The sequence below is a fragment of the Scyliorhinus canicula genome, chromosome 12 (assembly GCF_902713615.1).
Source record: "Scyliorhinus canicula chromosome 12, sScyCan1.1, whole genome shotgun sequence".
NCBI classification, from domain to species: Eukaryota; Metazoa; Chordata; class Chondrichthyes; order Carcharhiniformes; family Scyliorhinidae; genus Scyliorhinus; species Scyliorhinus canicula.
The window spans coordinates 43,801,327-43,828,686 of record NC_052157.1 but is presented as its reverse complement, the minus strand read 5'-3'; the positions used below and the strand labels follow the sequence as shown (position 1 = coordinate 43,828,686).

Here is a 27,360-nt window from a genome sequence, read left to right as displayed (position 1 = left end):
GGTCAAAATATATCCATGAATATAAGGGGTGTCCTAGAACCATAGATCCACAGAAATGGCACAGAAGGGGGCCAATCGGCCCATCTTGACACTGCCAATTGTATATATGATCCTGACCGGCCTTGACAAGGTGGATGTTGAAAGGATGTTTCTTCTTGTGGGTCAGTCCAGAGCTAAGGGGCACTGTTTTAAAATTAGATTTGCCCTTCTCGGGCAAGTGATAAGAAGAATTTGTTTATTTCAGAGGGTTGTGCGACTCTGGAATGTTCTGCCTCAGAAGGCGGTGGTGGCAGGGTCACTGAATATTTTTAAGACGGAGGTAAATAGATTCTTGTTAGGCCAGGCAACCAAAGGTTCTCGGGGGTAAATGAAAAAGTGGAACTCGAAGCACAAACATCAGCTATGATCTTATTGAAAGGCAAAGCAGGCTCAAGGGGCTGAATGGCCTGCTTCTATTTCTTACATTCCTATTCGGAAAATTTTCAGTTTCGAGTTGCTAGCAACGATTTTCAGCAACCGAGAACGCTCATCGTAAATCCCAGCAGATGTGCGAGGCTTTCTGATTCGGAGTTAAAATTGTTGCTAACATCGTGCACAATACACCAAGGTTTTAATTATGCGGGTTGGAATTTAAACCAGGAGATGGGTGTCTAGCCTGTCGGGTGAGTGTTGGAAGGAACCCCACGTCATCTCCTTTGGTGCAGGCCCACCATTTTAAGTGCCAATGTTGGGTCCCTCAATCGGGCACTGAGTGCCTGTCAATAAGGGAGCCCACGATCCCCATGGGAAACTAACCTGACATAATTTAGCTTTCCGGCTCAAGTGCATGGGAAGTCACCTGCCCTTAGCCAGTTGAATACCAGTGATGGTGGAATGAGCCTCCTGTGGACATTAATTGTGCATGAAAGAACCTCAAAAGGCAGTGAGGCAGGAAGGCTATCCATGAGCTGTTTCACTCCAGATGTAATCAGGGCAGAAGTGGGAAGGTGGAGACTCTCACCTGATTAAATGCCACCTTCCCCCAAACCAGCGTGAGGGGAGAGCATTATATTCCTACCATGTTCTCCCAAGAATGAGTTTCTCCAATGCGAAGCGTAATAGAGTAAAATTACTCTTTATGCATAGTATTGTAATGATCAAAGTCCAAAATCTGAATAAATTTGTTGGGAGGGCCAATCTGAAATCTTTATTTAGTTAAGTAGAAACTATCTGAGCTATTTCAAAATGTACTTTTTCTATACAGCAAAAAAAGCACTGAAAATACAACGAGGGACTAAGGCCTCACCCTGCATATCTTTTTTGGAATATATAGAGAAATGCTCATTGCAATGTCTTAAAATTTAAAAACTAGACAAAGACATTTGAAATGGCTAAATCTATGTCTGTCTGTGAGCTCCAAACAAAAGAAACTACCTGGCAGTATCGGAACAACTTGCCCATTGGTATCCCTGGGGAGACACTAATGAGACCTTGTGGGCTGCAGAGGCCACATTCAAACAGTTCTACAAAAGTCAAGTGCATTTCACGACTTAGGCTCACCAACAGGATTCTGCTCATCTGTTAAGACAAAGGCCCCCCTCTCAATTCTTAATAGTTGAGACATTAAACAATCTTGGAGACCCAGACAAATGATGCATATCCTTTGTACAAGTGATGCATATCCTTTGTCACTGACAATGTGGCACAATGGGAGTCATGTGACATGGGCCTCTGCCTTGTGAAACCAGTAATATTGCCTTTCTGAACTGCAAAGGCCACGTGGATGGAGCTCTGGCCCAGGTTGGACACATGCCCTATCTACCCTGAATGCGTTAGAATTTTTGTACCATCGCCTGCAAGACTGATTCATTCCTACATGACTATCTCATCGTATAAAGTCTATACCACCAGTAAAATGAATTGTACAGAACTAGTTTTCATCCCGCTGACCTCCATGAAGAAATATCTCATTGGACTTTGCTTCTGGACTCTAGTCCCATGGGAACCAATATTCATTTCCTCTGTGGTCTCTGCACTGTGAAACATCTTTCTCTCTATCCCACCTATTAATGTATGGATACAAAGAGGAGGGCATTGCAAACCTTCTTTTCACATTTGGAGTGTGTACAAATAAACTAACCCTTTGTGTTCTTCCCATCTTGAGGTTGCTGTGGAGTTATTGATAGAAAATTGGGTTGCACCAAAACCGAGGGGGTGAGGGAATAAACCTCTGCTTATGAAGAGGGAAACAAATAAAAACACCTTGTTCTTTACCGATGGCAATGAGAGGAGACATTAGGTCTGTTTAAATAATCCCCCTCTGTAACAATATTGAATATGTAGCATGAATTGTATGTTAAAATGGGCACAGGGTTAAGCAGTTTGGGATTTACGACAAGAAACATACTTCTGCATCTTAAAGAGTTTATCCAGATTTATACAAGCATTTGTGGTCTCTTCTTGATTCTGTTTGACATTCTTTCCATCTTAGCGATGTCTAGTGAGTTGCCAATTCACTAATATTAGGACCGCCTGTTCACGTGTAGCTGCCATCTGTAGCTGACAATCCGACCCAGATTAATTTAACAGGTCAAAATTTGCAGAAAGGCCAATGACAGGGAACTACACTCACTTCCAGTGTGTACTGGGAAACCACAGATTTGGGCCCGAGTTCTCCGGCTGTCGGGATTCACTTTTCCCACTGGCAGTGCACCCCTGCCTGCGGGATTTGCGTCACCATGGGGTGGTTTCAATGGGAAATCCCATTGACAAGTGGCGGGAGGATAAAATTCACCGCCAGTGAATGGCGTACTGCTGAGAAACACGTGGCTGGAGGACCAGAGAATCCATCCCATGATGTCCATGATTCCCCATATATTATGTAGATCATAGATCATAAGAACATACAGTGCAGAAGGAGGCCATTTGGCCCATTGCGTCTGCACCGACCCACTTAAGCCCTCACTTCCAGCCTATCCCCATAACCCAATAACCCCTCCTCGCCTTTTTGGTCACTAAGGAGCAATTTATCATGGCCAATCCACCTAACCTGCACGTCTTTGGACTATGGGAGGAAACCGGAGCACCCGGAGGAAACCCACGCAGACACGGGGAGAACATGCAGACTCCGCACAGACAGTGACCCAGGGGAGAATCGAACCTGGGACATTGGTGCTGTGAAGCCACAGTGCTATCCACTTCAGCTACCGTGCTGCCCATGGACAGAGAACCATACACAATAGTGCCAATTTACCAGTGGAAAAGTAACATCCATTTTTCCATTGGCATAAATCAGCTGGTGAAGCTGATGGGCAAGCAATTGGAATTGTTGCATGTCAATTGATCCAAATGCTCTGTTTCTATGCGGTAAATCTTGGGTGCGATATAATGGTCATGTCATGCTCTAATGAGATCTCGCGAGACGTTGCGATCTGGATCTTGCTCCCACTAGGCGAGACCATGATGAAAATATGTAAGCGAGCAATTAGGAGTGGGAGCAAAGGCCTTATCTAGGAGACCTCGACAGGGTGCCGTTTAGCATTGGTCCACATAAATGTGGACCAGGCTTAACGGCACCAGGGGAGGTCCTGCCATACCAATGGAGGGCCCTGGGTGGTTGGACTCTGGGCAGGGTGGCACCCTTACCCTCCCATTGGCACACAGACACCTCACCACTGCCAGCCTGGCACATTGGCAACGTCACCTAAGCATCCTGTCAGTGTCACCCTGGCACCTCCAGGGTGCATGGGTGGCACTGCTAGGCTGGCAGGGTCACTGCCTGGGTGCCACGCTGGGAATTCCAAGGTGCATAGGTGTCAGGTTGCCCATGTGTCAGGTTTCGAGCTGAGGTAAGTGTGGCCTTGGTGGGGTGTTCCCAATCGAGGCCAAAAACAAACGGCAGAGACCCATTTGATGGCGGGGTTGTTCTTGGTGCTGAAGCCACACAAAACAAGACTCTTGACTTTTTGCGCATTAAGTTGCACCTCTTGTCACTCTTCTTACAAATATGCGTGAACTTGAGACACTGACCTTTTACTAGGAGAACGACATTATGCTATTGTTAAATGTTAAGAAAATCAGATGCATAAATTAGTCCACATTCACCCACAGAGAAACTAATTCATTATCACGGCCCCTGAGCTGCACAGAAATTAGGGAAATAACACTGGAGTAATTTCACAACTTTAACACTTTGACCTTGCAATCAAAAGCTTGTGGGTTCAAGCCCCACTTTGCTGGGTGAACTGAAAAAAATGTTCTTGCATGTGATAATGGACTGATCCGTGTTCTTTTAAAACCAGTTAGTAGTGCATTTAATAGAGAGCTAGTTCAGTCAGGGCATCTTTGTGGTGCTTGCCTGTCCATGGAATGAAACTATTAAGCTTGTCCACAAAGCAAGGTCTTCCCAATGCTTATTTACAGAAGGCTTATAGTTTAAATCTGGGATGCAGCTGAGATAACAGACGACTGCAATGCCCAGACACAGAATGAACTTAATGATCCGGCAGAAAACTCTGTCCCTATTCCACTCTAACAAATGCGTCCACTAGAAAAAACGGAGTGCTTTCGACTCCATCACACAAAATCTCTATTCTCTGACTGACATCGTACACTTCCTCAGTGTGTGTAGCAGTATCATTGGGTCAATACTGAACGAGTGGGAGCAGGGGGAAAGCGGTCAGTGACATGCATCGCTGAATTATTTTCCAAATAATGCACAACTTAATTCTCCAGTCTTCAACATTCCTTGCAAACGCTTCACTTTGTGACGTAAACTCAGGAATTGTACTAAAGTGAACAAACGCATAGCACCTCTGATTTTCTTACGTCAAACGTGTTGCATTCTCATTCCAGGGCCAAACATATTCTGGGCCTTGAGGAGGTTAGTTGTCTATTCTTAAAAGTTGGGAGATTTTCTAGGTAGATTTTTATTCTTGTTGGGGGGTTGGGGCTGCTAGGTTTTGACTGCAGATTTTTCACTTGCTATAATTATGGTAGTTCCCAGGCTGAAGGTGGCTCAAGAGGAAAGAGTGGGTTAAATAAGAAATGGAAGGGGGTGTCTCTTTATTCTTGTAATGGGCACCCTGCACCTGTCCATAACAAAACAGTTGTGTGCGCAGACTCAGCCATCTACTAACTGTAAAGGCCGAAGGGAAATGGCCATTGCAAGTCTGATTTCACCAAGGAGACAAAGGAAAAGTTACATCATCTGCTGCAAGCTAGTCTTTAGTCAAAATCCTCCATGAGCGTAATGTTCCCAATGAAGGTCACCAAAGCCTCAGATTCAATACACGTTGCCAGTAAATGCAAGAACCAATCCTCACAGTATAAAGTAGGTAATTTAAACACTGTTCATCAATGCAAATACTTCTTCATATTCCCTCAGAAAAGGCAGTAGTTCTGAAGTCCCATCTATCGTCCCAGTTATATGAATCTGTATCACCGCACACGGCGGGATTTTCCAAAACACCTTAGACCATGGTGGGACCGGAAGATCCCTCTGGCAGACAATGACGAGCTGCTTCCGACACCGGAATACAAACCACAGAGGGGGGATATCGGAAAATCCCACCCATAAGCTTTTTCACTTATATGTTGTGATGGACTCTAAGAAAAACAAAGAACAAAGAGAAGTACAGCACAGGAACAGGTCCTTCGGCCCTCCAAGCCTGCGCCGACCATGCTGCCTGTCGAACCTAAAACGTCTATACTTCCGGAGTCCGTCAGCGGGATTCTCCCGTACCCGGCGGGGCGGGGGGTCTTGGCGGGATGGAGTGGCGTGAACCACTCCGGCGTCGGGCCACCCCAAAGTTGCTGAATCCTCTGCACCTTCAGGGGCTAGGCCTGCCCTGGAGTGGTTTGCGCCCCGCCGGCTGGTGAAGGCCTTTGGCGCCACGCCAGCCAGGGCCGAAGTGACTCCGTCTGCTAGCGCAGGTCCACACATGTGCGGCACGTCAGCAGCTGCTGATGTCATCCCCGCGCATGCGCGGGGGGGGTTCACCTTTGCGCCAGCCATTGCGGAGGCCTACACGGCCGGCGCGTAGGAAAAGAGTGCCCCCACGGCACAGGCCTGCCCACGGATTGGTGGGCCCCGATCACGGGCCAGGCCACCGTGGGGCACCACCCGGGGCCAGATCGTCCCCGCCCCCCACAGGACCCCAGAGCCCGCCCGCGCTGCCAGGTCCCGCCAGTAAGGGACCTAGTCCAATTTACGCCGGCGGGACCTGCATAGAATGAGCGGGACTTTGGCCCATCGTGGATCGAAGAATCGCTGGGGGGGGGGCGCTGCTGTGCAATTCGGCGCAGTGCAATTCCCGCCCCAGCCAAATCTCCGGAGAATTCGGCGGGCGGCGGGGGCGGGATTCACGCCGCCCCCCGCCGATTCTCTGACCCCCTTCTGTACCCCCTCCAAAGCCTCCACATCCTTCTGCTAGTGTGGCGACCAGATTTGAAAACTATATTCCAACTTTGGCCCAACTAATAATAATAAATGCTTATTGTCACAAGTAAGCATCAATGAAGTTACTGTGAAAAGCCGGGTTCTATACAGCTGCTGCATGATTTACCAATTTTTGTACCCAATGCTCCGGCCAATGAAAGCAAGCATGCCGTATGCCTTCTTGACTACCTTCTCCACCTGAGTTGTCACTTTCAGTGACCTGTGGACCTGTACACCCAGTTGCCCTTGCCTGCCAATATGCTTAAGAGTTCTGCCATTTACTGTATATTTCCCACGTGTATTAGACCTTCCAAAATGCATTACCTCACATTTTCCCGGATTAAACACCATCTGCCATCTATCCACCCAAGTCTCCAACTGATCTATATCCTGCTGTATCCTCTGACAGTCCTCATCACTATCCGCAATTACACCAAACTTTGTGTCATCTGCAAACTTACTAATCAGACCAGTTACATTTTCCTGCAAATCATTTATATATACTGCAAACAGCAAAGGTCCCAGCACTGATCCCTGTGGAACACCACTGGTCACAGCTCTCCATTCAGAAAAGCATCCTCCCAACAGCTACCCCCTGACTTCTATGACGGAGCCATTTCTTTATCCATCTTGCCAGCTCACCTCTGATCCCATGTGACTTCACCTTGTGTACCAGTCTGCCATGAAGATACCTTGTCAAAGGCCTTACTGAAGTCCATGCAGACAACATCCACTGCCCTACCTTCATCAATCATCTTTGTCACTTCCTCAAAAAACTTGATCAAGCTAATGAGACATGACTTCCACTTAACAAAACTATGCTGCCTCTCGTTAATAGTGATGAGGACTGTTGGAAGATACAGCAGGATATAGATCAGTTGGAGACTTGGGTGGAGAAATGGCAGATGATGTAAAATGAGAGTAAATCCTGTCTCGAAGAATCATCTCCAATAATTCCCCTACCACTGATGTAAGGCTCACCAGCTTGTAATTTCCTGGATTATCCTTGCTACACTTCTTAAACAAAGGAACAATATTAGCTATTCTCCAGGCCACCTGTAGCCAGTGAGGATACAAAGATTTCTGTCAAGGTCCCAACAATTTCTTCCCTTACCTCCCTCAGGATTCTAGGGTAAATCCCATCTGGCCCTGGGACTCATCTAATATATTTCAAGACGCCCAACAACTCCTCTTTTTTGATCCCAATGTGACCCAGACTATCAGCACACCCTCCCCAGACTCATCATCTACCAAGTTCTTCTCTTTGGTGAATACTGATGCAAAGTACTCATTTGGTACCTTGGCCATTTCCTCTGGCTCCATGCATAGATTCCCTCCCTTGTCCTTCAGTCGGCCAACCCTTTCCCTGGTTACTCTCTTGTTCTTTATAGACATATAAAAAGCCTGAATCTTGTTTGCCAATGACTTTTCGTGACCCCTTTTAGCCCATCTGACTCCTTGCTCAGTTCCTTCTTACCTTCGTTATATTCCTCACGGGCTTTGTCTATTCCCAGCCTTCTAGCCCTTACAAATGCTTCCTTTTTCTTTGGCCTATGCTCACAATATCCCTCATTATCTAAGGTTCCCAAAACTTGACATACTGAATAATAATAATCATTATTAGTGTCACGAGTAGGTTTACATTAACACTGCAATTAAGTTACTGTAAAAATCCCCTTGTCTTCTCACTCCTGTTCGGGTACACTGAGGGTGAATTCAGAATTTCCACTTCACCTAACAGCAAGTCTTTCAGGACTTGTGGGAGGAAACCGGAGCGCCCGGAGGAAACCCACGCTGACGCGGTGAGAACGTGCAGACTCAGCACAGTCAGTGACCCAAGCTGGGAATCCAACCCAGGTCCCTGGCGCTGTGAAGCAACAATGTTAACCACTGTGCTACCGTGCTGCCCACTTATCTTTCTTCCTCACAGGAACATGCTGGTCCTGAATTCTTAACAACTGACATTTGCCAAATGTTGATTTACCTTCAAACATCCTCCACCAATCTAGATTCTTCAGTTCCTGCCTAATTTTGTTATAATTAGCCGTCCCCCAATTTAGCACCTTCAGATCCTGGTGGGGAAGAAGGTGTCGTTTGAGGCGTTAAATGTGGTGGCTGACAGTGGCGGGAGATATGCAATGGTGAGTGGTAAGCTGCAGGGGGAGCGGGTGGTGTTGGTGAATGTTTACGCCCCGAATTGGGACGTAGCGGGGTTTATGCGGCGTATGTTGGGCCGCATTCCGGACCTGGAGGTGGGGGGCCTGATCATGGGGGGGGAACTTCAACACGGTACTGGATCCCCCATTGGATCGATCCAAGTCCCGGACGGGTAGGAGGCCGGCGGCGGCTAAGGTGTTGAGGGGATTTATGGACCAGAAGAGGGGGGGTGGATCCCTGGAGGTTTGCGAGGCCAAGGGCCAGGGAGTACTCGTTTTTCTCCCACGTACATAAGGCCTACTCGAGGATTGATTTTTTTTTGTCCTGAGCAGGGGGTTGGTTTCGAGGGTGGAGGATGTGGAATACCCCGCCATTGCCATTTCAGATCATGCCCCCCACTGGGTGGACCTCGGGCTGGGGGAAGAGAGGGACCAACGTCCGCTCTGGCGCTTGGTGGTGGGGCTGCTGGCAGATGAGGAGGTGGCCGAGAGGATTCGGGGGTGTTTCGAGAGGTACCTTGAGGCCAATGACAACGGGGAGGTCTGAGTGGGAACGGTCTGGGAGGCATTGAAGGCGGTGATGGGGGGGATTTGATCTCCATCCGAACCAATAGGGAGAGGGGGGAGCAGAGGGAGAGGGAGAGACTGATAGGGGAGATGATGCGGGTGGATAGGAGATATGCGGAGGCTCCAGAGGAGGGATTACTGGGGGAGAGGGGTAGCCTTCAGGCCAGATTCGACCTATTGACTACCAGAAAGGCGGAAGCTCAGTGGAGGAAAGCACAGGGGACGGTGTATGAATATGGGGAGAAGGCGAGCAGGATGTTGGCACACCTGCTCCGAAAGCAGGACGCGGCCAGGGAGATTGGGGGAGTGACGGATAAGGCTGGGAAGGTGGTGCGGAGGGGAGTAGATGTTAATGGGGTCTTCAGAGACTTCTATGGGGAACTGTACCGGTCGGAACCCCCGGTGGAGGGGGGTGGAATGGGGCGCTTCTTGGACAAGCTGCGATTCCCGAGGGTGGAGGAGGAGCAGGTGGAGGGACTGGGGGCACCGATCGAGCTGGAGAAGGTGGTCAAAGGGATAGGGAGCATGCAGTCGGGGAAGGCGCCGGGGCCGGACGGGTTTCCGGCGGAATTTTATAAAAGGTATGCGGACCTGTTGGGCCCCCTGTTGCTCCGGACCTTTAACGAGGCAAGGAAGGGGGGGGGGGGGGGGGCTTTGCCCCCAACTATGTCACTGGCGCTGATTTCCTTGATCCTGAAGCGGGACAAGGACCCTCTGCAGTGCGGGTCATATAGGCTAATTTCGCTGCTAAACGCCGACGCTAAGCTGCTGGCAAAGATCCTGGCCACTAGAATAGAGGATTGCGTGCCCGGGGTCATTCATGAGGACCAGACGGGGTTTGTGAAGGGAAGGCAGTTGAATACGAACGTGCGAAGGCTCCTCAATGTCATTATGATGCCGGCCATGGAAGGGGAGGTGGAGATAGTGGTGGCATTGGATGCGGAGAAGGCCTTTGATAGGGTTGAGTGGGAGTATTTGTGGGAGGTGTTGGAGAGGTTTGGATTTGGGGAGGGGTTTATCCGGTGGGTGAGGCTGCTCTACGAGGCCCCGATGGCGAATGTAGCCACAAATAGGAGGAGGTCGGAGTACTTTCGGCTGTACCCCCTGTCCCCCTTGCTCTTTGCATTGGCGATTGAGCCCCTGGCCATAGCATTGAGGAAGTCAGGGAACTGGAGGGGCCTGGTGCGGGGTGGGGAGGAGCATCGAGTGTCGCTGTATGCGGACGACCTGTTGCTGTATGTGGCGGACCCGGTGGGGGGGATGCCGGAGGTGATGAGAATTCTTCGTGAATTTGGGGGTTTCTCTGGGTATAAGTTGAACCTGGGCAAGAGTGAGTTGTTTGTGGTGCATCCGGGGGATCAAGAGGAGGGGATTGGTAGGCTCCCACTGAAGCAGGCAGGGAAGAGCTTCAGGTACCTAGGGGTCCAGGTGGCTGGGAGCTGGGGGCCCTGCACAAGCTCAACCTAACAAGGTTGGTGGAGCAGATGGAGGATGAGTTTAAGAGGTGGGATATGTTACCGCTGTCACTGGCGGGGAGGGTGCAGTCCGTTAAGATGACGGTGCTCCCGAGGTTTTTGTTCCTGTTCCAGTGCCTCCCCATCCTTATCCTGAAGGCCTTTTTTAGAAGGGTCAACAGGAGTATCACGGGATTTGTGTGGGCGCATGGGACTCCGAGGGTGAGAAGAGTGTTCCTGGAACAGGGCAGGAATAGGGGAGGCTGGCATTGCCCAACCTCTGTGGGTACTATTGGGCTGCCAACGTAGCGATGGTGCATAAGTGGGTAATGGACGAGGAAGGGGCAGCATGGAAGAGGATGGAGGCGGCATCATGTGTGGGCACGAGCCTGGAGGCGCTGGTAACGGCGCCGTTGCCGCTCCCTCCAACGAGGTATACCACGAGCCCGGTGGTGGCGGCTACCCTCAAAATTTGGGGGCAATGGAGACGGCATAGGGGAGAAGTGGGGGGCTTGATGGAGGCCCCGATATGGGGGAACCATCGGTTTGTCCCAGGGAGCATTGATGGCAGATTTCTGGGCTGGCACAGGGTATCGTTTAGGAGGTTGAGGGACCTGTTTGTGGAGGGGAGGTTCACAAGCTTGGGGGAGTTAGAGGGGAAGTTTGGGCTCCCCCCGGGGAACATGTTTAGGTACATGTAGGTGAGGGCGTTTGCCAGGCAGCAGGTGGAGGGGTTCCCCTTGCTGAGGGGTGCGGGATCGGTTGCTCTCGGGGGTGTGGATTGGAGGAGGGAGGATTTCGGACATATACCGGGTGATGCAGGAGGTAGACGAGGCCTCGGTGGAGGAACTGAAGGGTAAATGGGAAGAAGAGCTGGGTGAGGAGATTGAGGAGGGGACGTGGGCGGATGCCCTGGGGAGAGTGAATTCCTCCTCTTCCTGTGCGAGGCTTAGCCTCATACAGTTAAAGGTGCTGCATAGGGCCTAAGTGACTGGGGCGAGGATGAGTAGGTTTTTCGGGGGCGAGGACAGGTGTGCTAGGTGCTCGGGGAGCCCAGCGAACCCCGCCCATATGTTTTGGGCGTGCCTAGCGCTGGGGGAGTTTTGGAAGGTGGTAGCAAGGACGGTGTCGAGGGTGGTGGGATCCAGAGTCAAGCCAGGCTGGGGACTCACAATTTTTGGGATTGCAGTGGAGCCGGGAGTGCAGGAGGCAAAAGAGGCCGGTGTTCTGGTCTTTGCATCCCTCGTAGCCCGGCGGAGGATCTTGCTCCAATGGAAGGATGCGAGGGCCCCAAGCGTGGAGACCTGGATCAATGATATGGCGGGGTTCATTAAATTGGAGAAGGTGAAATTTGCCCTGAGGGGATCAGTACAAGGGTTCTTCAGGCGGTGGCAGCCTTTCCTGGACTTCCTGGCGGAATGGTAGGGAAATAGGCCGGCAGCAGCAGCAACCCGGGGGGGGGGGGGGGGGGGGGAGGAGAGGGGGGGGAGGTTTGGATCGGTGGGAGGGAGAACTGTGTACATGGGTTTGTGGGATGTGGCGGGTGTTATCTCTTTCCCTTTTGTTGTTTGGGTGTTCTTTCGTTTTTTTCTTTTGTTTGTAGTTGCTTTTGGAGTTGGGTGGGTATTGTTCTTGGGGTGTTACCGCGGTTGTTTTGTTAATAGAGTTGAGATGTTTATATTTTGTAAAAATTTCAATAAAAATTATTTTTAATAAACATTTAGCACCTTCAGCCGAAAGCTACTCATCTTTATCCATCAGCACCGTAAAACTTATCCATCAGCACCTCAAAAATTATGATCACTGTTCCCGTAATGCTCCCCTACTGAAATGTCAACCACCAAGCCAGGCTCATTCCATAATACCAGGTCCAGTACGGCCCCTTCCCTCATTGGGCATATTGTTTTAAGAAGCCTTCCTGGATGCTCCTTACCTGGCTTATCCAAGCCCCTCGCGCTAAGTGACTCAATATTGGGGAAGTTAAATATAGTCAATATAGGGGAAGTTAAAACCACCCACAACAACAACCCTGTTGGATTGGGTTGGATTTGTTTATTGTCACGTGTACCGAGGTACAGTGAAAAGTATTTTTCTGTGAGCAGCTTAACAGATCATTAAATATGAAAAGAAAAGGAAATAAAAGAAAATACATAATAGGACAACACAAGGTATACAATGTAACTATGTAAGCACTGGCATCGGATGAAGTATACAGGGTGTAGTGTTAATGAGCTCAGTCCATAAGAGGGTCGCTTAGAAGTCTGGTAACAGCGGGGAAGAAGCTGTTTTTGAGTCTGTTCGTGCGTGTTCTCAGACTTGAGTATAATAGAGGTTTACAGCATGAAAACAGGCCCTTAGGCCCAACTTGCCCATGCGCCCAGTTTTTTACCACAAAGCTAGTTCCAATTGCCCGCATTTGGCCCATAACCCTCTGTACTCAGCTTTCCCATACAACTGTCTAAATGCTCTTTAAAAGATTAAATTATAGCCGCCTCTACTACTGCCTCTGACAGCTCGTTCCTGACAATATGACAGTGTGAAAATATTGCCCCTCCGGACCCTTTTGTATCTCTCCCCTCTCACCTTAAACCTATGCCCTCTAGTTTTAAATTCCCCTACTTTTGGGAAATGATGTTGACTATCTACCATATCTGTGCCATTAATTACTTTATAGACCTCTATAAGATCACCCCTAAGCTATCCCTAATCAGTCCTTGCCTCTCTAAATGCCAGTAGATCCTGTCCCTCAGAATATCTTCTAACAACCTACCCACCACAGATGTTGGCCTGTAGTTCCCAGGCTTTTCCCTACGGCCCTTCTTGAACAAAGGTACAACATTTGCTACCCTCCAATCTTCAGGCACCTCACCTGTGGCTGTCGACGATTCAAATATCTCTGCTCGGGGACCCGTAATTCCTTCCCTGGCCTCCCACAACATCCTGGAATACATTTCATCAGGTCCTGGGGATTTACCTACCTTGATGCTCTTCAAGACTTCCAGCACTTCCTTCCTGTAGTATGTACACTCCTCAAGCCATCACTACTTATTTCCCCAAGTTCCCCAACATCCTCAACAGTTTCTCAATAGTAAATACCAATGAGACATATTCATTTAGTGTCTCTTGTGGACCCACACATAGATGACCTTGTAGATCCTTACTCCCTCCCTCATGACTCATTTGCCTTTTATGTATTTGTAGAAGCACTTTGGATTCTCCTTTGCCTTATCTGCCAAAGCAATCTCATGTCCCCTTTTTGCCCTCCTGATTTCTTGCTTAACTCTACTTCGACAACCTCTATACTCTTCCAGGGATCCACTTGATCCCAGCTGCCAATGCATGTCATATGTTTCCTTCTTCTTTTTGACCAGGGCCTCAATATCCCGAGTCATCCAGGGTTGCCTACTTTTACCAGCTTTGTCGTTCACTCTAAAAGGAATGTGCTTACCCTGTACCCGGGTTAACACACTTTTGAAAGCCTCCCACTCCCCAGTCGTTCCAGTGCCTGCCAACAGACTCCCCCAATTAACTTTTGAAAGTTCCTGTCTAATACCATCAAAATTTTTTGCCTTGCCCCAATTTAGAATTTTAACTTTTGGACCAGACCTATCATTCTCCGCAGCTATCTTAAAACTAATGGAGTGATGGTCACTGGTCCCAAAGTGATCCCTCACTAACACTTCTGTCACCTGCCCTTCCTTATTTCCCAAGAGGAGGTCAAGTTTTGCACCCTCTCTAGTCGGGCCATACACATACTGAATGAGAAATTCCTCCTGTATACGCTCAACAAATTGCTCTCCATCCAAGCCCCTAATGCTTTGGCTGTCCCAGTCAATGTTTGGAAAGTTAAAGTTCCCAGCTATCCTATTTTTCTTGCGGCTATCTGTAATTTCCTTACATATTCGCGCCTCAATTTCCCGCTGACTATTTGGGGCCTGTGGTACAATCCTATCAAAGTGATTTCTCCCTTCCTATTTTTCAGTTCTACCCATATAGACTCAGTGGGAGAACCCTCGGATATATCCTCTCTCAGTTCTGCTGTGATATTCTCCCTAATCAAAAACGCAACTCCCCCTCCCCTCTTACCCCCTGTTCTACCTTTCCTATAGCATTTGTACCCTGGAACTTTGAGCTGCCAGTTCTGCCCCTCCCTTCGCCATGTTTCAGTAATAGCTATAATATCCCAGTCCCATTTACCCATCCACACCCTGAGTTCATCTACCTTGCCCTTCAGGCCTCTTGCATTTAAATAAATTCAATTTAATCTAGGTTTTCCTTGCTCTCTGCCCTGCTTTCTCAGACCCTCTCCCTGTGTTTTATTTCTCTTAGCCTTACTGGACCCATTCACTGAGTTCTCCACAGTGTTGCTCGTTATGCTTTCCCTTAATTTGCTCTGTTTTAATTACCTTTGCTCAAGAGTCGCCAAGTATCTTTCTGATACCACCACAGGGTTCAAAACTGAATACTGATCAATGACTCGATACACCAGTTAGTAAGTTTGAAATCAATACACATTTATTTACACACACAGTCAATTATTACTCATGCATAAACTCTACTCGCTAAACTACAACTACAACAGCACGGTAGCATTGTGGATAGCACAATCGCTTCACAGCTCCAGGGTCCCAGGTTCGATTCCGGCTTGGGTCACTGTCTGTGCGGAGTCTGCACATCCTCCTCGTGTGTGCGTGGGTTTCCTCCGGGTGCTCCGGTTTCCTCCCACAGTCCAAAGATGTGCAGGTTAGGTGGTCAGGCCGGTGCGGACTCGATGGGCTGAATGGCCTCCTTCTGCACTGTAAATTCTATGATTCTATGAAAAGCCTATACTTAGCTTCGAGTGGCCCACTCAGTCAGAGGAATGGTATTTGTCTGGTTCTGATACTGCTGGCTTCGAACTGGTATAGAATAGTAACTAGGAGCGCTTATCTTGTAGCGTGCGTTGACCTTAGACTTCCTTGGCTGGTTCTTGGCGGCCTCTCGTCGCTGAGAGCCAAATGCCAAGGTGAAGGTGATGAAGAGGAGTAAGATTAAGAGAGTGAACTGACTTGGGGACTCTGTTTTATAGCCCCCAGGGGTTTCGCGCCCTTCTGGGCGGACCCCGGACTTGGTCCCAATTAATTGGACCATGTCCCAATCGTTTGTAGTGATTCTCTCCAATAATGGGGTCATACCCTGATCGTTGGGCAGGCTCTATGTAACCGTTGGCCTGCCTTTGTTTTAGTTTCCACTGGCGCCGGGAAGTCTGTCCTGGTACCGATTGTTTCAATGTTTCTTTTTGTCCCCAGAGATAGCTCATTACCATGCTAATGGCTTATAGTTTCAGTTCTGTCTGGGTTCTGCAGGTTTCAATCCACAGGAAACCTTGCACCTGCTTGTTTTCTAATGCTGTCCATTTTTCCCTGCACTCTTTGCGAGTGTCCATTTTGGAATCGGGACGTGGCCACCCCAGGTGGCTACAACAGTCTCTGTACTCTGTACTGTGGGCCTTTTTGATTTTTGACTTTGGTTTCTCAGACTTTCACTTCTCCCCTTACTGCCTTTTGTTTCGGTCCCCACTTTAATTCCCTCAGACGTCCAGCATTGATTCCCATCCCCCTGCCACATTAGTTTAAACCCTCCCAACATCTCCACAAACACTCCCCCCAGGATTGGTTCTAGTCTTGCCCAGGTGCAGACTGTCCGATTTGTACTGGTCCCACCTCCCCCGGAACTGGTTCCAATGTCCCAGGAAATGAATGTTCTTGCGCCATCTCTCAAGCCATGTATTCATTTTATCAATCCTGACATTCCTACTCTGACTAGCACGTGGCACTGGTAGTAATCCAGAGATTACATCTCCTGCCCGATGGAAGTTGGAAGAAGTTGCTTTTACACCTTTTTTAAATTTGCATAAATATCTGCTCCTCTATCTCCCTCTGGTGGTTTGGAGGCCTGTAGTAAACCCCTAATATTGTGACTGCACCCTTCCTATTCCGGAGCTCTACCCATTTTGCCTCGCTGCATGAGACCTCTGAGGTGTCCTCCCGCAGTACAGCTGTGATATTCTCCTCAATCAGGTGTGCAACTCCTTTTACATTCCCCTCTTTCCTGCTTGAAACATCTAAATCCTGGAATGTTTAGCTGCCTCAACCAAGTCTCTGTAATGGCAATAACATCTTAAGGGCAGCACGGTAGCATTGTAGACAGCACAATCGCTTCACAGCTCCAGGGTCCCAGGTTCGATTCTGGCTTGGGTCACTGTCTGTTCGGAGTCTGCACATCCTCCCCATGTGTGCGTGGGTTTCCTCCGGGTGCTCCGGTTTCCTCCCACAGTCCAAAGATGTGCAGGTTAGGTGGATCGGCCATGATAAATTTCCCTTAGTGTCCAAAATTGCCCTTAGTGTTGGGTGGGGTTATTGGGTTATGGGGATAGGGTGGAGGTGTTGACCTTGGGTAGGGTGCTCTTTCCAAGCGCCGGTGCAGACTCGATGGGCCGAATGGCCTCCTTCTGCACTGTAATTTCTAATTCTATGAACATCATAGTTCCAAGTACTAATCTAAGCCCTAAATTCATCTGCCTTACCTGCTATACTTCTTGCATTGAAACAAATGCACTTCAGACCACCAGTTCCGCTGTGTTCAGCAACATCTCCCTGCCTGCTATCCTCTGAGTCTTACTGACCCTATTCTCTTGTTCCCCCTCAGTTATTTCACCTTCTGAACTATTGCTCCAGTTCCCACCCCAGCAGACGATGCAACCGGCCCACTGCTCCCACTACACCCTTGCTGGGCTAGATCCAGATTAGCATACTTAAATGACTATGAGGTTCATTTGAATATGCAGACTGTTTGAGGCCATGGTCTCCCGGCCCCCAGTATTCACCGACGCCACTGGTCAGGCCTTACACCGGTGCAAAATAGTACTGGTCTCCAAAAACGGAAACCAGACATAACAGTCATGTTCGGGGGGGGGGGGCTCGGAAGCCATTAGAGCCTCAGATGGTCGGAAACATGGCAGGGCTGTGCCCTGGCAGCGCCTTCGGAACCCAGGCAGCGCCAACCTGGCACCCTGGCAGTGTTAACCTTGTACCCCAGCAGTGTTAACCAGGAAACCTAGCAGTACCAACCTGGCACTGCACGGATGCCAGGTTGGAACTCCCGGGTGCCTGGGGCAGTGCCCATGAGCCAGCTGGCACTGCCAAGGGGTGGACCTCAGGAGGCCATGAGCAAAAAAGGGGGGTGAAGGGGGTATGAATAGGAGGGTTGAAGGGGCGGTATGGAGGGGAGTTATGAAGGATGGGGGGGTGAAGGGAGAGCCTGAAAGCAGGGGGTCTTTAAAGGTAGGGAGGCTCTCAGTGACCCAATTGCGGGGTATGCTGATGCCTTGATACCTACGAAGATGTATGGGTGTGGGGCCGGGACACGCTCGTGCCTGGGGGTGTCATGGGGGTAGGGGTTGGGGCTGCTGTGTAGCTGGGGAGGCTGTGTCACAAGGACTTTTAGTGATGGGAGGAAGGTTGCCCCTCTGAGATCGTGGGTTGGGTGTGTTGCCCATGTCTGCAGAGGGTCACGGTGTCCATGCGTGAGGTGTGTGAGGAACGCTCAACCTCACTTTGTGATCCGGGCACCTTTGACAAATGGCGCCCCGATCTCTGAGAAGCCGGTCTTTCCGGCAACCATAGTTCCCCACGGCAGATAAAAATGTTAAATATGGAATTTTCCGGTGAGAAACTCCTCAAACTCCAAAAGCATGACAAAGTGTAGGTGAATACCAGTCTGGAGCGCAACCAAACACCCGATGGGAATCACCCTGTGAAACACTCCCAAAATGAGAGAATTGCACCCATTCTTTCAAATTGTAGTTATTGTATATCATGGTAATAAGCTGGAATCATAGAATCTACAGTGCAGAAAGAGGTCATTCGGCCCATCGAGTCTGCATTGGCCCTTGGAAAGGGCACCCTAATTACGCTCATGCCTCTACCCTATCCCCATAATCCAGAAACTTCACCGAACCTTTTGTCTTGGACACTAAGGGCAATTTAGTATTGCCAATCCACCCAACCTGCACATCTTTGGACTATGGGAGGAAACCAGAACACCCGGAGGAAACCCACACAGACGCAGGGAGAACATGCAGACTCCACACAGACAGTGACCCAAGCCGGGAATTGAACCTGGAGCAGTGAAGCAACTGTGCTACCGTGCCGCCGAATGTAAAATTCTTAAAATTTTTATTCAATCTGTGGGAATTTCTGGCTAGGTCAGTGTTTTATTGCCCATTCATTTTTGCCTTTGAGAAGGTAATTGTGAATCATTTTCTTGAATCACTGTAATCCAGATGATACAGATACAAACACAGTGCTTTTGGGCGGGCGGAGGAGGGGGGGTGGGGGTGTAGTTCCAGGATTTTGATCCAGTGGCAGAGGAACGGTGAGATAGTTGTGCTTCCGTTGTGCAGGGCACAAGTGAGACCACATCTGGAGTACTGTGCACATTATTGGCCTCCTTGTTTAAGGGAGGATGCAAATGTATTTGAAGCTGTTTAGAGAGAGTTTATTATTACTATTACTAGAAATGGGAATAGTTTACGAGGAAACTATTCTGAGGTGGTTAGGTCAGGTTAGGATTATATCAACTGGAGTTTAGAAGAGTACGAGATGACTTGATCTAAACATATTCGATCCTGAAGGGATGCGGAAAGGATGTTTCTTCTTGTAGAATAATCTAGAACTGGGTCATTTTAAAAATAAGGAATCTCCCATTTTGGGCAGAGATGAGAAGAATTTTTCTTTTCAGAGGGTAGTGAGCCTTTCGAATTCCCTTCCTTGAAGGCAGTGAAAGCACAGTTTTTGAATGTTTTCAAGGCACAGCTCGATAAATTCTAAACAAGATAAACAAGAGGGTGAAAGGATATTAGGAGTAAGCTGGAGGCTATAATCTAATCTGCTATGAATTTATTGAATGGCGGAACATTGTCAAAGGGCCGAGTGGCCTATTCCTGCTCCTAATTCATAAGTTTGTATGTGCCCTGGAGGAAGCTCACAGTGGTAGTATTCCCATGCATCTGCTGTCCTTGTTCACTAATTAGTAGAGGTAATGGTTTTGGAAAATGTTGTCAAAAAAGCCTTCTTGTAGATGGCACCCAAAGCTGCTACTGCGCACTGGTGCTAGAGAGGGTGAATGATTGGAGGTAATGGATTGGGTACCAATCAAGGAGACTGCTTTGTCCTGAATGGCGTTGAACTTCCAGAGTATGGTTGGAACTGCACTCATTCAGGTCAATGGAGATATTCCATCGCACTCCTGACTTGTGCCTTATAAAAACATAGAGACTTTGAGTAGGCCCTTTGGCCCCTCGAGCCTGCTCCATCATTCAATAAGATCACGGTGGGTCTGATTGGAACCTCCAAATACCTGCAATACCCTTTCACCCTCTTGGGGAGGGTCAAGTTTCAGGGGGTGAAAAGCTGAGTTACTTGGCACAGGATTCACTGCCTCTCACCTGCTCTTGTAGCCACAGTATGGCAAATAGAATTCAGTTTCTGATCAATGGTAAACTCCAGCAAGTTGATAGTGGGGGATTCAGTGATGGTAATACCATTGAATGTTAAGGGGCAATGGTTAGTTTCTTTCTTGTTGGAGATGGGCATTGCCTGGCATTTGTGTGACACAAATGTTACCTACCACCTATCAGCCCAGCCTGAATATTGTCCAGGTCTTGCTCCATGTGAGCATGGATTGCTTCAGTATATGAAGAATTGCAAATGGCATTGAACACTGTACAAACACCAGATCCTACCTCTGACCTTATTTTGGAGGAAATAACCTTGATGAAGCAACAGAAGGTGATTGGACCTTGGACACCAAGCTGAGGAACTCCTACAGTAATGTCCCGGCTCTGATGACTAAATTAGTGAAGACAGAACAAGGAAGAATGTAACTACCCCAAGTTTAGAGACCTCTGACTGGTCTCTGGCCATTTCCTCTGCTGACTCAAAGATTGCAGAAGGCCTGTTCGAAAGCAGTTAATGGATTGAGGTTGTGCGGATCAAACTCATGTATATTTACTCATATAGTTTGCAAGACATATAAGCTTATATTTATGTAATGAGACCAACATAATGAAACAAGCCAAGACATTACACCGGAGTATTATAAAACAAAATACGACATCAAAGAGATACAACGTCAGATGACCAAAACTTGGTCAGATAGGTAGGTTTTTTTTTATAAATTTAGAGTACCCAATTAATTTTTCCAATTAAGGGGCAATTTAGCATGGCCAATCCACCTACCCTGCACATCTTTGCGTTGTGGGGGCGAAACCCATTCAAACACGGGAAGAATGTGCAAACTCCACACAGACAGTGACCCAGAGCCGGGATCGAACCTGGGACCCTCGGCGCCGTGAGGCTGCAGGGCTAACCCACTGCGCCACCGTGCTGCCCAGATAGGTAGGTTTTAAGGAGTGTCTTAAAGAAGTAAAATGAGCAAAAGAAGTGGCGAGGATATCAGAGCCTGGGGAATGGTGGTATTGAAGAAGCCAGAATCAGATCATTGCAGATATCTCAGAGGGTTGTGGGGCTAGAGGAGGCCCGATAGCAGGATTCTCTCGGGAATCTCTTGCAATTGGGAATCACTTCCTCATCTGCGCTCCCGCCATTGCAATTCAGCTCTGGCAGGACGGATAATCTCGCTCATGGTGTTTAACTAATTTATTTGTGGTCTTTGAGGAAGGAACAAAGGAGCTGGATAAAGTGGAACCTGTAGATGTTCTGTATTCGGATTTCTAAAGGACATTTGATAAGGTGCCCCATCATAGATTACTACACAAAATAAAAACTCATGGTGTAGGTGGTAATATATTAGCCAACCAATCCTTTATCCATGCTGACAGGAAGCAGAGGAGAAGGGAAAATGGGTCTTTTCAGGTTGGCAAGCTGTAACTAGTGGAGAGCACCAGTGATCAGTCCTGGGCCCTAACTATTTACAATTTACATCAAATATTTGTGTGAAGGGATCAAACGAATGGAAGCTAAATTTCCTATCTACCACAATAGGTAGAAAAGTAAGTTGTCAAGAGAAAGTAAACAAAGAGACAAAGGGTACAATTTTCCCAAAATTGCAGATTGTTCAGGCGAGAAAAGCTGTGTGAAAATCGACTTCACAGATGCCTTTTCTCGTTTGAGTTAACAGAACTGTGTGCAATTTGAAAGTGCTGGTGAGGATCAGAAAGCCAGTTGGGGACGGGGTTCCCCCAAGGGCACGGGAGATCTCAACTTGAGATCTCGCCGGCGCATATCCCGTTTTTGGCCTCTCGCGGTATGTAGTGGCCGTTGTGGAATTTTCGCCCGCGGCTAACGGGGCTGCTAGATCGCGCCGGAAGAGAGTGGGCAAACTTTTTGGCAGATGGAGTTTAACGTGGGAAAATATAAACTTGTTCATTTTGGCAGGAAGAATGGAAAAGCAGAATAATGTTTAAATGGAGCGAGATTGCAGAACTCGGTGATACAGCGGGATCTGGTACATGATTCACAAAAGGTTAGCATGCAGTTACAGTAATGAAATATTGTCATTTATTGCAAGGGAAATGAAATATAAAAGTTGGCAAGTTTTACTGCAGCTGTACAGGGCCTTGGTGGGACTACATCTGGAGCACTGTGTGCAGTTTTGGTCTCCATTTGAAAAAGGATATAATTAATTAGGAGTCAATAGAAGGTTCACTATATTCATTCCTATGATGAAGGATTTATATGAAGAAAGATTATATAGTTATACATCACAGAAACAGGCCCTGCGGCCTGCCATGTCTACCAAATACAAATCTATCTAATCCCAAGATTGAACAGCTTGGGCCTATACCCTTTGGAGTTTAGAAGAATGAGAAGTGGCATTACTAAAACATACAAGATCCTGAAGGGAGTTGACAGGGTAGATATTGGGAGGATGTTTCTACTCGTGGAGGAGGCTAGAAATGGGGGACACAGTTTAAAAATAAGAGCTCCCCCCACCCCTTTTAAGATGGAGATGAGGAGAAAGAGTTTCTCTCAGAGGGTCATTAGTCTGTGGCATTCTCTCGCTCAGGAAACAGTGGAGGATGGGTCACGTAATTTATCCAAGGAAGAATTGAATAGATTTTTGAAAGCAAAGGAGTCAAGGGTTACAGAGGGTGTAAGCAGATCAGCCATCATCTTCTCTGATGGCGGAGCAGGCTCGAGGGTCAAGTGATTTACTCCTGATCCCAAGTCCAATGTTCGTACAGCTTGCCGCTGCCAAATTATACAATCAAGACTACTTTGGAAGACATCTTTTCCACCCAGTGGGTAAATAGGACCTCAGTCTCTCATCCAAATAAAAGCAACTCTGACAGTGCACTGGAGCGCCAGCATAGATTTCGTACTCCAGTTTCTGGAGTGGGATTTGAACCCACAGCTCCTGAGTCCCAGGCAGGTTCCTGAGGCACGTTGAAGCATCCATAGCCAAAATGACATTTGGGGCAGCACGGTAGCATGGTGGTTAGCATAAATGCTTCACAGCTCCAGGGTCCCAGGTTTGATTCCCGGCTGGGTCACTGTCTGTGTGGAGTCTGCACGTCCTCCCCGTGTGTGCGTGGGTTTCCTCCGGGTGCTCCGGTTTCCTCCCACAGTCCAAAGATGTGCGGGTTAGGTGGATTGGCCATGCTAAATTGCCCGTAGTGTCCTAAAATAGTAAGGTTAAGGGGGGGTTATTGGGTTACGGGTATAGGGTGGATACGTGGGTTTGAGTAGGGTGATCATGGCTCGGCACATCGAGGGCCGAAGGGCCTGTTCTGTGCTGTACTGTTCTATGTTCTATGTTCTATGTTCTACATCTTAAGATACACCGTAGCTAGCCAATGCACACCTTTCACAGAGAAATTCAGAAAGTAAAGAAACTCACCAGAAATATCATGCAACATCCCGAGTTCAGAACCAAACAACCAAAAAACTCATTCAATGATGGAACGTGTTACTCTTCTTCACACTTTCAATTTTCTTTCAAATAAAGTGAGGCCTAACGATGGAAAAGATTAATTAAAAAGATAACTTTGAAGTTAAAAATACCAACATTTCACTTTGGCTATGGATGCTTCAACGTGCCTCAGGAACCTGCCTGGGACTCAGGAGCTGTGGGTTCAAATCCCACTCCAGAAACTGGAGTACGAAATCTATGCTGGCGCTCCAGTGCACTGTCAGAGTTGCTTTTATTTGGATGAGAGACTGAGGTCCTATTTACCCACTGGGTGGAAAAGAACTCCTGTCGTTATTTCAAAGAGCAGGGGGCAGATTTCCTGACTGCCCTGTCCAATATTTATCCCTTCGTCAACATCAGTAAAACAGATGACCTGTTCCTTAACACAGGATCGCAAGAAACTTCAGAGAGTCGTGAACACTGCCCAGTCCATCACACGAACCTGCCTCCCATCCATTGACTCCATCTACACCTCCTGCTGCCTGGGGAAAGTGGGCAGCATAATCAAAGATCCCTCCCAACCGGCTTACTCACCATTCCAACTTTTTCCATCGGCGAGGAGATACAGAAGTCTGAGAACACGCACGATCGGTCTCAAAAACAGCTTCTTCCCCGCTTTACCAGACTCCTAAATGACCCTCTTATGGACTGACCTCATTAACACTGCACCCTGTATGCTTCATCCGATGCTGGTGCTTATGCAGTTACATTTTATACTTTGTGTTGCCCTATTATGTATTTTCTTTTATTCCCTTTTTTCCACGTACTTAATAATCTGTTGAGCTGCTCGCAGAAAAATACTTTTCACTGAACCTCGGTACACGTGACAATAAACAAATCCAATCCAGTCCAATCCACATTATCAATTGTGGGGGTTTTGCTGGGTGTAAACTGTCTGCTATGTTATCAACAGGACAACAGTGACTACTCTTCAACAAGGTATCTCATATATGCTCTAAAGTGTGTTGGGATGTTCTGAGGTTGTGAAAGGAGGTGCATTGATGCAAGTCCACCTATCTCTGAAACACTTCCTTAATAGTAAGCTATTACTGAGCTCCAGTTGACTGAAAAATGCATGATTCTTTCTGAGTACATAAATCAATTGTGGAAATACATTCAATTTTAAAATGATAACAATCAGATCATCTGTCTTGGCAGCAACCAATTTTGATTCAGACTTAACACCGCACATATGGCACCAATTTAATATCAGATACAGTAAGTTTATACTTAATCTGTGATGTGAACTATTAATCTCACACATCATCTTTGGCTGGTATAAACTGTATGACTGATCTGTTATATTACACGCGGGCTGATGGCAGAGGGGAATGACCTTCAAGCAAGCAACAAAAGATGAGAAGCCCGCTTTAACTTGAAAACGTGTGAAATTCTGACTGAAATTTGCCGAAATCAGTTTCTATAATCTTTAATGCACAGTGTTCAGATCAGCCTTCTGAAACGGGTGACTGACATGAGACATTTGTTGATGGATGCTGCTTATTTGCAGCATATGTGAACTTTAGTCTTGAGTTTCTGTCAGCTGAGTTAGTTGATGCTTTTGTTATTCCCTCTAACATCGTGTTTATTTTCAGGAGGCATTTTCCCATGTTTTTGGTTATAAACTCCATTATATCTAAAATTAAAATTCTGGACACAGAAATTCCGATGAAGTCTCCTTTCTCTGTTATTTACTGGAGGAAGTGGACGAAAGGAGGAACGCAAGGTCAGCTCAAATGCAGCGAGGTCAGGCTGTTCCTTGGATCCATAGAATCCCTACAGTGCAGAGGAGGCCATTCGGCCCAACGGGTACACAGCGGTCCACTGCCTTGCCTGATCTCAGTAATGTCATAACTCCACCTAACCTGCACATCTTTGGACTGTAGGAGGAAACCAGAACACCTGGAGCAAACCCACGCAGACACTGGGACAACGTGGAAACTCCGCAGTCACCCAGGCCAGAATGAAGCCCAGGTCACTGGCGCTGTGAGGCAACAGCACTAACCATGTCCTACTGTACTGCCTCTGTCCTTACACGTGCAGTGATATCTATAGGTTCAGTCACATCTGCCTGGGAACATCCATAACAGACTAACTTTACAGCCTCCACTTTAGCAAGGAGGCAGTAAAAATTTTGTGCCACTGGACAAAATCTTATCTTCAGGAAACTCCATCAAAGGAATCAGTAAGGTCAGTGAATCACCAGTGTGTAGATGCATTGGACAAGGTACTAAGGAACTGTTCAACAGAGTGATGTGCCATCCATTAACACAAGATGAGTAGTGAACGAAACTGTGGCTTTAATAAGCTAAACAGAAAGCCTCCTGGCCACTGATTCCGAACTGGGGCAGGGCCAGAGGTCAGCCACTTTTATACCGAGCCCGAGGGGAGGCGGAGCCATCAGGCAGTGGTTTACCACAATGCATGTAGTACAGTAACAGTTTACCACAATACATATAATTAACAGTGGTTTACCACATTCACCCCCTGTTAAAAAAAGAGTCCAGCGGGGGTGAAGTGGATTTAAAGGTCGAGTCTGTCGGGGGCTGTGACCTTCCGCTGTGATCGCCTCACTCCCAGCTGTGCTGTGTGCACTGGTGTCGAGACCTGCGCATTCGGGAGTGTGTTACTTCTTCTTCGCCCAGTAGTTGAGTTGGTTGAGGGGAGGGGCGGTGTAGCGGCGGGGGTGGTGTGATGGTCGCCGGTGGGCCTGCGGGTGCCAAATATTGAAGTAGCCGGGTAGTGGTGGAGGGAGACGGTGTAGGGTCGGGGATGGTGGCGATGGCCACTGCGGAACCTGCTGGTGCCAAGTCCCGGAGGGAGACTGTGTCCTGCCACCCGTCATGATGTGCCACGTAGGCATATTGTGGGTTGGCATGGAGGAGCAGGACCTTCTTGATGAGGGGATCCGATTTATGACTCCTCGCATGCTTCTGGAGGAGAACGGGCCCTGGGACTGTCAGCAAGGATGGGAGCGAGACTCCTGAGGTGGATTTCCTAGGGAAGGCCAACATCGGTTCGTGAGGGGTCTCATTAGTGGCAGTGCACAGGAGCGACCGGATGGAGTGGAGTGCATCGGGAAGGACCTCCTGCCAGTGGGACACTGGGAGACTTCTTGACTGTAGGCCAGAAGGACGGCCTTCCAGACCGTCACGTTCTTCCTCTCCACCTGTCCATTTCTCTGGGGGTTGTAGCTGGTGGTCCTGCTTGAGCCGATGCCTTTGCTAAGCAGGAACTGGCGCACCTCGTCGCTCACAAAAGGAGGAACCCCGATCGCTATGGATGTAGGTGGGGAAACCGAACAAGGTGAAGAGAACTTGATGACGGTGGCAGAGGTCATGTCAGGGCATGGGATGGCAAAGGGGAATTGTGGGTACTCGTCAACAACCTTGAGGAAGTACACATTACGGTCAGTGTAGGGGAGGGGCCCTTTGAAGTCGATGCTGAGGTGCTTAAAGGGATGGGAGGGCTTTACCAGGTGTGCTCTGACGGGCCGATAGAAATGTGGTATGCACTCCGCGCAGACCTGGCAGTTCTGGTCATGGTCATGACCTCCTCGATGGAGTAAGGCAGGTTGCGAGCCTGGGTAAAATGAAAAAAAGAGTGACCCCCGGGTGACAGATGTCCTTGTGGAGGGCCCGAAGTCGGTCTCCTTGTGCGCTGGCACATGTACGCGGGATAGGGCATCTGGGGGCTCATTGAGCTTCCCAGGTTGGTACAAGATATTGTAGTTGTAGATGGAGAGTTCGATCCTCCACCTCAGAATCGTGTCGTCCTTGATCTTGCCCCG

At 48.2% G+C, this 27,360-nt stretch overlaps 1 protein-coding gene across 3 annotated transcripts in view; it reads right to left on the bottom strand.

Annotated features, from left to right (window-relative positions):
* Window positions 1–27,360, bottom strand: part of adamtsl3 (ADAMTS-like 3) — a 747,154-nt gene that overhangs the window by 471,004 nt on the left and 248,790 nt on the right. The window lies entirely within an intron of this gene.